Source organism: Pinus tabuliformis, chromosome X (genome assembly GCF_031772625.1).
Source record: "Pinus tabuliformis cultivar Carrire ecotype Pingquan chromosome X, CPIR1, whole genome shotgun sequence".
Lineage (NCBI taxonomy): Eukaryota > Viridiplantae > Streptophyta > Pinopsida > Pinales > Pinaceae > Pinus > Pinus tabuliformis.
Genome location: NC_142308.1, coordinates 1119010078 through 1119022228, shown reverse-complemented (window position 1 = coordinate 1119022228; position 12151 = coordinate 1119010078).

The following is a 12151-nucleotide window of genomic DNA, read 5'->3' as shown; positions in this document are numbered from 1 at the left end:
TACTGCATTGGAGTCCTCTTGTCATTGTTGAATGATCTTGTGTATATTCTCATCTTGCTGCCATTAAATCCTTGCTTCTTCCACCTAGTCAAATTATGAAATGGAAATAGCACATAGAAAACCCTTTGTATCTTCCTCTTTCCTTGAGGGTGCATATGCACAATATTTTGTTTTCTCTTTTTGTTGATAATTTCAAAGTCATAACCCAACATCTTTTTGACCATTTGTTTTCTCTTTTGAAGATACTCTTTTCTCTAAGAAGTACTCCAGATTATCATGATATATTTTGATTTTGAAGTGTCTTCCTAGTAGGTATGTATGTCATTTACACTACAAGGAAAAGACGTTTTCATGAAGGTTTTTATAGAAGCCCCTATCAAAATAGCCCAAAAGTTTGTTTGTAGCGGATATCTCTAGCAGAGGTGGGTGGGTGGATGTTTTTTGGATAGTGAATCTAAAATCTACAAATTAACCAGTGCTTTAACATCCATACAAGCAGTGGTGTTGAATATAACATGATGCAACATGGAAAATTTATTTTTATTAAAAAAAAAAAAACACGATGCACTAAATACCATAATGCATGGGTTCTTGAATCATCGATAGCATCGGTGTCCTTCATATAGTCAAACATCCTGGTGCATACCACTAAGGAGCACCGCTGTACTTTTAAATTTTAGAAAAATGTGATGCTATTTTCCAACGATGCTCCGGTGCGGTAAACTTATTAAAACACCCCGAGGCATCTTCTAAAGCGCACCGTCAGGGAGTTTTTAATTTCTAAAAAAATAGCAGCGTTGTAGTAAAAACACAAGACTGATGCGTTTTATGTATAGAAACACCCCGAGGCGTCTCAAGAAAAGCACCACGATATTTTTTAATTAAAAAAAATGGTGCTTTTGGATATATCCTGCACCAGTGCTGTTAGGGAAACACACTAGACTAGGGTTAAATAAAATAACCCTCTCGACCATAATTTTCATTAAATAAATATACAATTACCTAATGTAACTAAATGGTAATTTAATACTATTTGTTTGTATTTAAATAATATTGGAATAATAATATATATAGATTATTTAATAAATATGAATTATTATACTAGATATAATTTATTAATTTAATGATATAACAAGAATATTAGTGGTTTGACTAGGACTATTAGGTCAAAATTAGCCGTTGGAGTCTCTGCACACTCTATTTAAACAAGCTGAGCCGGATTGGTTCTTCAACTTGCCCTGACGATGAACCACACTGGTTGGTTCGAAACCCGTCGACAAAAGATTGGTTATGTGATTTTGCCGAAGATTATCTAAACAATGTTATGGATCACAGAAGTCTAAATTCCTTCATAATTTTCATTTTTACATCTACAGTGTGGGAGAGCTCTGAGGCACCAATGCCACTCTTTCTACATGCAAGTGTCCTATCGTTGGTGCTTCTCTTTCTCACCATCATTCCATACTGTGGCCACTGTCTGGGTTTTCAATTTTTTCAAATTGTGCTAAAATTTGTTTTTCTCCATAACATGCCCACAATGCCTTCCTGACGACCAAATGTCTAGGTAATGTGTTAAGTTTCTTTCTAATTTTTTTTAGCAGATTAGAATTTCAAATTAGGTTAAATTTTCCACTGTTTTTGAAAAAAACAAATTCACCACGTGGTGCACTTGATATGTTCGAATCGCACCACTGTTAAATTTATAGGGTGCACCGCATTTCAGTGCGTGAACATAACACAATTCCATTGTTGCGGTGCGTTTTTTAAATGAAAATGCATCGGGAAACAAGCATGATACATCCCTATAAAAATTTAAATTTGTTAACCAACAACAGTGTGTTATACTTATGTGTGCACCAGCGCCGGTGCATGACTGTGTTTCTAGCGCACAAGTGATTTTTTTTTTTAACTGAAAGCTATGTTTCCATATTTATAAATAATACATATTTCATTTAATAAAAAAAAATGTATTTTATGTATGTGGCTGATGTATTTTACATGTAAATCATGTAGCAGATATGTCAGTAGAGGGAGCAACATTAGGAGCATGAGCGGTAGGTGAACCCATTCAATGTGGTCTGAAATGGCAGGCGAGAGAGAGGGAGAGGTATTTATACCCTCGCCAAATTACTGCAGTGACTTGAGCACTCTTGCGGAATCTAGGCCTCGTCAAGTAATATGAAGAGGCTACATCCTTGAAGGTGCGCTCAGACTTATTGGCGCATCTGATCTGTCGATGGAGTGCCTAGGAGCAGGCTTTAAATGTCTGTCCCGGGGCATTGTATATGCCCAATGAGGAGGACATATACTTTATCACTAGCCTATCCAGGAGAGGGGAGGATTTTCCCTAGTTCCATGATATCCCCTATGGGGTTGCAAATGAGATTCATATTTCCTACACTCAGAGATATGTTGAGCCTAGGCAGTCCATCCATCATATTTCCAGGTCCATGATGGACATCTGTGGATTTATTCTTTTGCTGCACAGGAGGTTAGGTGTCTCTCGTTATTAGTCAACACCATTGCACACTCTAATAGTGACAAGAAATGCATTAGTTTCCCTCTTTTGCATTATGTTGATTCTTTGATTAAGGTGCCATGTCACACCATATGGTCTGTCATTTTTTGGAGGTAGTTTTGCATGGCTTTAGATCGATGTCGTGCATTGAGACATGGGAGGGAAACCTTCCCTTTCGCTTTCGAGATTTTTTGTTTTTTTTTGAGAGGTTTCCAAAGATGAGGCCTACATTTGACCATCGCTTTCGTAGATCGATCACTGAGGTACATATGCCATGTGGGGGCAGATGATGCCCAAGAGGGGTTTGCCGGAGTATTTGGCTAGGATTCCTCTTGAGGCACTGGCGCTACAGGACAGTAAGGATGATAATGCATTTTTTGCATTGGTGTTTCTGTACATAAGGATTGATTGGAGAGGGTGTCCCAACATCCTCTTCACAATAGTTGAGCCTCTAGATGATAGAGGTAATACTATTGTTTTCTTTAAATTTATGTATCTTCATTTTCTTGTTTTTTCTCTAAGGAAAAAAATGAATTTTCTATTAAGGCAATAAAAATTTACATTTGTAGATTCATTTAATAATTCTAATTACTATATGTCCACAAAAAAATATAGCTAAACCATCGTTGGGTTGATCGCAACAATAACTACTCAAATCAAAATGCCAAAAAAGAGCCATGTCCAGATCCCCAGCCTCCCCATTAATGAGGAAAATGAACCATACATACATATTTGTTTTACAAAGAAACCATAAAGAGTATACCAGAATCCATAAAAAACTTATGAAGTCTGTTATGAAAATAACTTCAAAAGCCAAAAGACAGAGCTGATAATAAACATTTTATTGACTGACCATTCAAATAAAAAATTATGTGGTTGTTGATATAACATACGGATCTAATCCTCTTTTACTTCAGTTATGCGCCAGTTGCCCAAAGGCTACTGTAGACCCTCTTTAGGAAGGAGGTCTGCTTCTGTATTCTACTCCCTGTAAATGTGGCAAACAATTATGAGATAAAAAAGTTGTTTTAAATGTAGAATTTATTCTAATAATGGAATCAAAATATAATTTTGACATCTATGTATGTTGTTAAAACATTCTAGAACATTCAATGAGTCACCAACTATTTGAACCGATCCTATCCTCATATGAATAAGCCAACACAATAATAATTTCAAGGATTGAAGTTCTGCATAGTTGTTTGATCCTTAGCCAAGGCCCACCGAAGCTTTCAAAATTTTTTGGTTGTTGACATTAACTAGCCTCGAACAACAATTGTTCTCAGAGTTAGATGCTCCATCAAAGTATTCACAAGGTAAGTCAACCATGATCTGTTCTTATCTAACAATCCTAGGTGTCTTGTTTGGAGTTGGCAAAGGGATTAGAGAAAAAATAGAGGCATATTCAACAATAATATGGGTATGTGAATGGGTAATATCCTGGAAGATGCCCTTGTTCTGAGACAACCAAATGCCCCAAGAGATGATCAAAGGGATATTTCTGTGGTTTTCTGCCGTAACATAATTCCACCATATTTTCCAGGCGTCCCTTATATTTTTCCCATTCCATATTTGAGATATACCCAATAGTCCTAGAGTTTCTTCCGAAATATTATTGCTGAATGGACAAACTAAGAAGAGGCAGTGAAAAAAATCTTCCAAGCTTTTGCATAGAGTACACCAATTGGGTCCCTATTTGTTTTTCTTCTAGAGGTTATCTCAGGTAGGTATTTTTGTTTTTTAGGATACACCAAAAGAAGATTCTTGATTTCGTCGAGATTTTTAGTTTCAATAATAGTCTGCACCACCATTCTTGTGCCCCCCATGCCCTTCGGTTCATAATATAGCTATAACCATACTTTGGATAATATTTACTTGTAGGAGAGTGTACCCATCTAAGGACATCGGGCCGATCCCTTAATCGAACATTTGTGCGATGTAGTTCTCTAAGGTAATTCTTCCATTCCTCTTCCCAAGGGGGCTCAAGTTGCAGGTCCTCTACTGATTTCCATCCTTGATGCCAAATAGTAAAAAAATCCTCCCTTGCAATCTGATTCAAAAAGTGAAGCCCTTGGGAGTGTAGACAAAACATAACCTCCATTGAAAGAGAAAAACCTTCATTGCACCCCACCCACGGGTCGATACCTATTCTGAGGTTCTCCCCATTTCCAATGTGCCAAGACAAACCTTATTCTATTATGCTGAAAAAGTCTAATGTCGCCTTCCATACTACAGAAGAGTGGATGGGATTTTTATTAGGACTACACATCCATTCATCAATGAGAATAGGGTTTATATATTTCCTTTTGAAAACTTTTGTCCACAAATTCTCCATTGATAATAACCTCCACCCTGATTTTGCTGTTAATGAGGATGAAAAAAATGAGAGTTATTTTATGCCCCAGCCTCCCCATGCCTTTGGCCTAGCAACTTTGTCCCAAGCTACTCATGGCAGTATTGTATCCTCCTTTGTTCTAGCCCGAAGAAAACGACTACATACTTTCCTAATCAGTGTGAGTATGCCTTTTGGGACCCATGAGAGAGTGATCCAGTAGACAGGAATGGCAAGAAGGATTGATTTAATAAGAACCAATCTCCTAACTCTCTATAGCCACTTATAACTCCAATGTTTAATGTGATTTTCAATTTTTTCCAAAATCTAGTGCCAACCTTGTTTCCTATAAGTGTCCGGATTAAGATGAAAAACCTAATACTTGAAGTTGTCCTTCATAAAATTTGCTTCAAATCGGAGGACCAAGGTAATCCTATTTATTTCATTTCCCGAGAAACCATCATGAATTAGTGATGATTTCTGTGTATTTATGCACATCCCAGTTGCTACTAAAAACAGATCGAGATAGGATTTTAGGTGCTAAATGTCACTTCTAATTCCATCACTAAATAACATTATATCATCCACAAACAACATGTGAGTGATATACAAATTGATAGCTACTTCTATACATTTTAACTCACCTCTTCTTTTCGCAGCCAAAATCAATTGAGTAAGGCTTCGACTGCCAGTAAAAAAAGGAGAGGAGACAGTGGGCATCCTTGTTTGAGTCCTCTTTGGATGTGGAAAAAGGGGGATGCAATGCTGTTTATCAGAACAACAAAACTAACACTTATTATACATCCCATTACCCAATTGATGAAACCAATACTAAAACCCAGATGTGTCAACAACATGTGAATGTAGAGCCAACTGATTTTGTCATATGCCTTCGATAGATCAATTTTAACTATCAATTCTTTTTCCTGCACCTTTGATAATATGCAATGTCTCATGAGTGACCCCGATAGCTTATGATGAATTTTTCTACCATCGAGTAACCCAAATTGTTCCTTTGAAATATTACTTGAAAGGATTGGTTTTAGGTCTACAACAATAACTTTGGCTATAATTTTATAAATGCAGTTACAAAGAGAAATAGGCCTAAAATCCTCAAAGGATGAAGGATCATCAGTTTTGGGAATTAAGGCCACGAATGTAGTATTTAAAGGTTCATATACAGAGCCTTTATTTTGAGATTCATCCACCACCCCAGTAAGTTCTTCCCCAATTAGCTCAAATAAATGTTGGAAGAATTCCACTATCGAGCCATCAGACCCTTGACTCTTATCTATTTGCATAGCTTTTAAAACCCCTTCTACTTCCCCTTTCGACACTGGAGCCATAAGCATCTCATTTTCCTCCTCCTCCACATATTGAGGGAAGAGCTGGGCCACCCGAATCACCTCTGCAATTGAAACCGATTCAGGAGATTTGAATAAGTATTTGAAGTGATCCCTTCCCATGGTGGCTAGGTCTTCAAAGGATTTTTCTATACCCCCCTCTTCCCTTTTTAATCCCTAGATCGTATTTGTATTTTTCCTTCCTTTTGCATAATTTTGGAAACATTTCGAATTTTCATCCCCAAATGCGAGCCAAATTGCTCTGCTTTTGAGTCTCCATTGTTCTACCATATCATTTAGTATATTCCTTCTTTCTATCTCCAACTGTTTTTTTTTTTTTAATGAATTAGAATAAAATTTATTCTAACATGTTCTTTAACTTGTTTTATTAATTTGTTTAATGAAATTATCTAATTATTTTTGTGTACTATATAATTCATAGATATTGAATGATTTGATGGGGACGTGCCTCCTCCCCCATCGCCGAATGGAGGAGGCAAGGAGGTGGACGAGGCCCAAGAGTGTGAGGCACATACTCAAGGGGAAGTGGGTGTCAGGGGATGTAGGGCTGGTTTGCAATTTCAGATGGAATACTGTGACAAATTGGCCAGAGTTTTGGTTCTGTAGGGAGTATGCCCTTAGAGGCCTCGAGATATCAGCACATATCCGATGTTCGTGGATATTTATAGGGACTCTTCGTGTGAGATGATATCTCTTATACAACATATCATTGGAGCTAGTAGGGCACTATCAACGATGAGGGATGCAAGCTGACATCATGCAATGACAAATACATCAGGTGAGGATGGTGATGATGATGATGAGGGTGATGATCATGATGATGGTGGTGGTTATCATGGTGCTTCTGATAGTACCACCCCCTTGGATCATGGCCGTGATCAGGGTGTCAGTGATCCTTTTTTTATTACACATCCTCGTCATTCACCTGATGATGAGATGCCAGAGCTGGAGGAAGTTCCTTATGTTTCTCTTGGCAGAGCAGACCAACCACCTCCTTCTCCACCTCAGAGTTCACCAGATCGCATTGAGGGCACAATAGTTGACCATCCATCATATTATACTACAGACCAACCACCTCCACCTTCACCTCAGTTGAGTTCGATAGATGTCGATCATGCAATAGTTGACTATCCATCGTCTTCTACAGTAGACTAGGTTGGCACTATGCCTATTTTATCATATATTTGATTGCACTTATTTTACTTGTCTATATATATATATATATGGTGCATTTTTTTTTGTTCTTGTTTATGTACTTAATTTATATGTTGGTGTTGATGTGTATATTTCTAGGTCATGTTAGATATATGTTCATTTAATGTGGTTGCAGATAGATGTGTATGTGATAGCAGTTATTTGACATGAGATTTATATTAATTTGAGGATGTGTGTGGTGATGATGTTAGATTACTATGTTTGTGCCTTCTTAGATGTGATCACGATGATGGTGCCCTGTTAGATTATATATTTTCATGCTAGCTAATGACATTTATATGTGCTAGAGGGATATATAATTAGATTGGGTAGTCAATCGAATGTGTATCTTAGATAATGTTTATGATTGTTAGATGGTTATCATCATGATGCTTATTGTTATGAAATAATATTTATTATAGATTATGTATTGATGAACTTATATCAAACTTTTAGCTATGAAATTGCATGCAAAACAATGTACTTTAAAAAAAATGCAAAGATATTTTTATAAATTACAAAGTTTAGTATGGTTGAAACTATGATTGTAAAATTACCATAAATATTTTTCTGTTTCTTAGATAGTTCATTGATATTCAATCAAACTTAATTAGTAAAATATTTCAAAGGTAAAATAATTTAGTTAGTTCTTAATAAGACGAAAATGTGAAACTCATTCAATTTTTAATATAAAATATTATTAATAATAAATTATTCAAAAATATAATTTAACTAATTCAATATTTTTTTATAAAATTCAATCTACTGTTAAATTTAAAAAACTCAAGTCACAATTTTTTATAACCTAGATCCATCTTAACTCTGGATCTACCAAGCGCAGAGATGGATCAAATCTCTTGAGATGCAAACATCTTTTAAAGTGAAGAGAGATTTGATCCCTCTAGGCACTTGGTAGATCCAGAGTTAAGATGGATCTAGGCTAGTATAAGATATATGTAGTTAACATTGAAATATTTTTTTATAATTCATGTTCTCAAGATTAAAATGTTAAAATATGCCCCTCCATAATCAAATCTCTTGAGATGCAAACATCTTTTAAAGTTAAGAGAGATTTGATCCCTCTAGGCACTTGGTAGATCCAGAGTTAAGATGGATCTAGGCTAGTATAAGATATATGTAGTTAACATTGAAATATTTTTTTATAATTCATGTTCTCTAGATTAAAATGTTAAATTATGCCCCTCCATAATTTTTTTCCTGTATGTATACATTTAATTATTATTATTATTAATATTTTCTAAACTATTACATATCAAATCCATATTAAACATTGAAAAATTTACAAATATACTTCATACATTGAATTAGAAAGCAACTATTAATGGAATAATAATTCTCTCAATCTTTCTCACTAAAGTGAAAAAAAAAAATTCAATTTAAATTACTTTACTTTTCTCTATATAAAGTATCTATAAAATTATGTTATTTAATATGGACATTGAAATATTTTACTTATGTTCGTAGAATATTTTTTGCTATAAATATATTTTTGTTTTAAATATCACATGTAAATGGAACATAGAATTAATTACACATAATGTAATATCAAAAATATTATTTCTTGTCATGTGAAAAAATTACATTTCTTCCTCATAATTAAAGCCATATTTTTGTTTGTTTGTTACTTTATATCTCTATATAAATTTACATAAGATTAAGGTCTAAATGGAAGTATTATAATTATGACCGATGTTAATTTATTTTGTTATTACTATTTTTAATTTGTTAATTGAAATTATTATTTTGCTATTTTTAAAAGTAATGTTACGTGACAACATCTCTCCCACGCTTAATTTAGATTTAACATAACTTAAAAAATTCTATTTTTATAAAATTTAATTTATTACTAAAGTTATAATATTTTCAAACTATTTAAATTTAATATTTATAGCAACTATTACCAATTTAAATTAGAAATTTCTCTCTAAAGACGAGGATAAAGAAATGTAACTTGAGGCTTCACGTGAATTTACCTGTAGTTGGGGATTTTCTCTATTGGAAGTTCTCCCTTTAAGAGGTAAGTGCAATTTTTTCTAGTAATAAAGATATAACATTTTGATGTTGTTTTGGTTCTTTATTTGCTATTGTATTGGTTTAAATTTTACTCTTTTTAATAATAAATATGGGTTAAATAATACAAAAATGATAATGTATGAGATTTAAAATTTTGACAAATAATATATTTGATTATTTCTTAATGAACAACTTAAAAAATATTATTTTTTCCACATATTTATCACTAGACAGCCACTAAAATTCATGTTTTTCACATTTCTCCTAGCTAATATCACATCACGTTCATAATGATAAAGACATTTCTACTTTAAATAATTTAGTTATAAATACATAAAAAATAGATATTTATTTCACATAATCTAAATAGGAAACAAAAATGCATCACCAAGTCTATTTGAAAGTCAAACAAATGCCTCTTAATCATCATCACAAATTCGGTGTGCTTGATATGTTCCTCTCGCACCAGTGCGATCATATTTATCAAATGCACCACCCAAATAATATTTAAACATATAGTTATAGCTCAGTGTGTTTGATAAGGTGAACTTTCCATATTGGTGCTAAAATGTTATATGTGTGCACCGGTGCATAATTGTGACACATCGCTATGAAAGTTTTAATTTGTGAACTAACAATGGTGTGTCAAAGATATTTGTGCACTTATTCCAGTGCAATTGTGTTTTAAAGCGCACCAAATTTGGTGCATGACTGTGTTTTGGGTGCACCGATGATTTATTTATTTTTTTAAATTGAAATTTACGTTTCCATATTAATAAATCCATTTTTCATTTAATAAAATAAAATTGTGAATCTTACCAATTATATTATAAAATGCCAACAATTTTATAATCTTACCAATTTTATAATATAATTGGTAAGAATCACAATTTTTTTTTATTAAATGAAAAATGGATTTATTAATACAGGAACATAAATTTCAGTTTAAAAAATAAATAAATCTTCGATGCACCAAACACAGTCATGCACCAGATCCAGTGCGCTTTAAAACACAACCACACTAGAATAAGTACCTTTGATGCACCATTGTTAGTTCACAAATTAAAATTTTCGTAGCAGTGTGTCATCAACCTGATTATCTTCCTCGCTTGGCATGATAACAATGTTGTTCTCAAAAACATGTTTTGATCTAGGGTCGTGTTAATACAAAACACCAATCCCTATCCAACACATCTGGGTAAAAAAATACCTAGTTGCAGTGTTTTGGGAAAATATAAGGCTCCCTAGCTTCATGCCAGATCTTTCTAGAGTTGATAGATATCAGCGCACGATTAGATCTTCCTTTACATTATTCTGATCAAAGGTGTCCCACCACTTGCACCTAAAAATAACACATTGGAACAAAGAGAAGTCCACTTGAATGATATCTTGTATCTTTCCAACATAACTAATGTTCCCTGCATTAGGGTTTGGTCGTGGTGGCTAACACGACTAGATTGGTCGAACTTGACTTCCACTCCATAGTTTTGTATCATGCATCCATCATCGACATCCTTCGTGCGAAAATGATGTCCATATGCCCACATAGATGGGAACAAATGCACCTATAAAAAAGTGAAAAAATCATAGTGTCATGTGTCTAATAACCCAAACATAATTAAAAATATAAAATATATATAGATGTTACAATTCAAAGGTGCAGTATAAAGTTAAAACTATACAGAAAGAGAATATAATTATCGAGTTGTTGCACTTAATCCCTATGTTTAGCGCATCCTCTTCAACACACAGGTAATGACCAAATGCACCATATTTCTCTATGACTTGATCGAAAACCCAAATGTTAGGGCATGTTATTGGCATATTTTATTTTAAATGATTAGAATTATTTCTTGTCACTGTCCCATTTCCTCCTCTTCTTTTCGTACAATGTCACCCACGGTTGTGTTTCTTCCATATTGTAAAGAATGGATTTGTTGGTGGCTTCAATTTCTAAATTCGGTGATGATCAAATCAAACCAACACACATATATAGTATGTATGAGATCAAAACATGCATTACTATTAAGTTCAATGTGAATAGTTATTGCGTAGTAATTTGAAAAATGATAAGCCTGCACTTATTCTTTATCATGAAACTCTTTCCATTCGTTTCGAGAATCTACCCTTCTCTTTTGTCTTCATCTATTTCGTCATCCCAAATCGCCACACCTATTGTGTTGTCGTTCTTCTTGATTTACTCAATGACATAATATAAAGAGTCATACAATATATATACCCCTCTTCTATAGACCCCTCGGGTTTTTCTCTTTGTCAAAAACAACCTTTCAATTTCTTCATGTACCTCTCTAAGAAGAACATCCAATGACAAGAAACGACGCAAAATAATTCCACCTCATTTACTAGGTGAATTAGAAGATGAAATTTCAAGTCCATGAAGCTCGTCGGCAACTCCTTCTCAAATATATAAACAATCCCAGTTATCTCTTGACACCACTGTGGAATGCTAGCCATATGAATCTCCTATGATGTGATCCAACGTACAAATGCAAATAATTTATATATGGAACGTTGTAGGTCTTGGGGGAAGTCATGGTTCACACACCCATGTACGAGTAGAGGATACTGACATTGCACAGGAAATAATACATTATACAAAAATTAATTATAAAATATCCCATTACACAAAAATAAAAATAAATAAATAAAAAAATCATGTTTTTTACATACGTACTCTTAGAAGGTCCA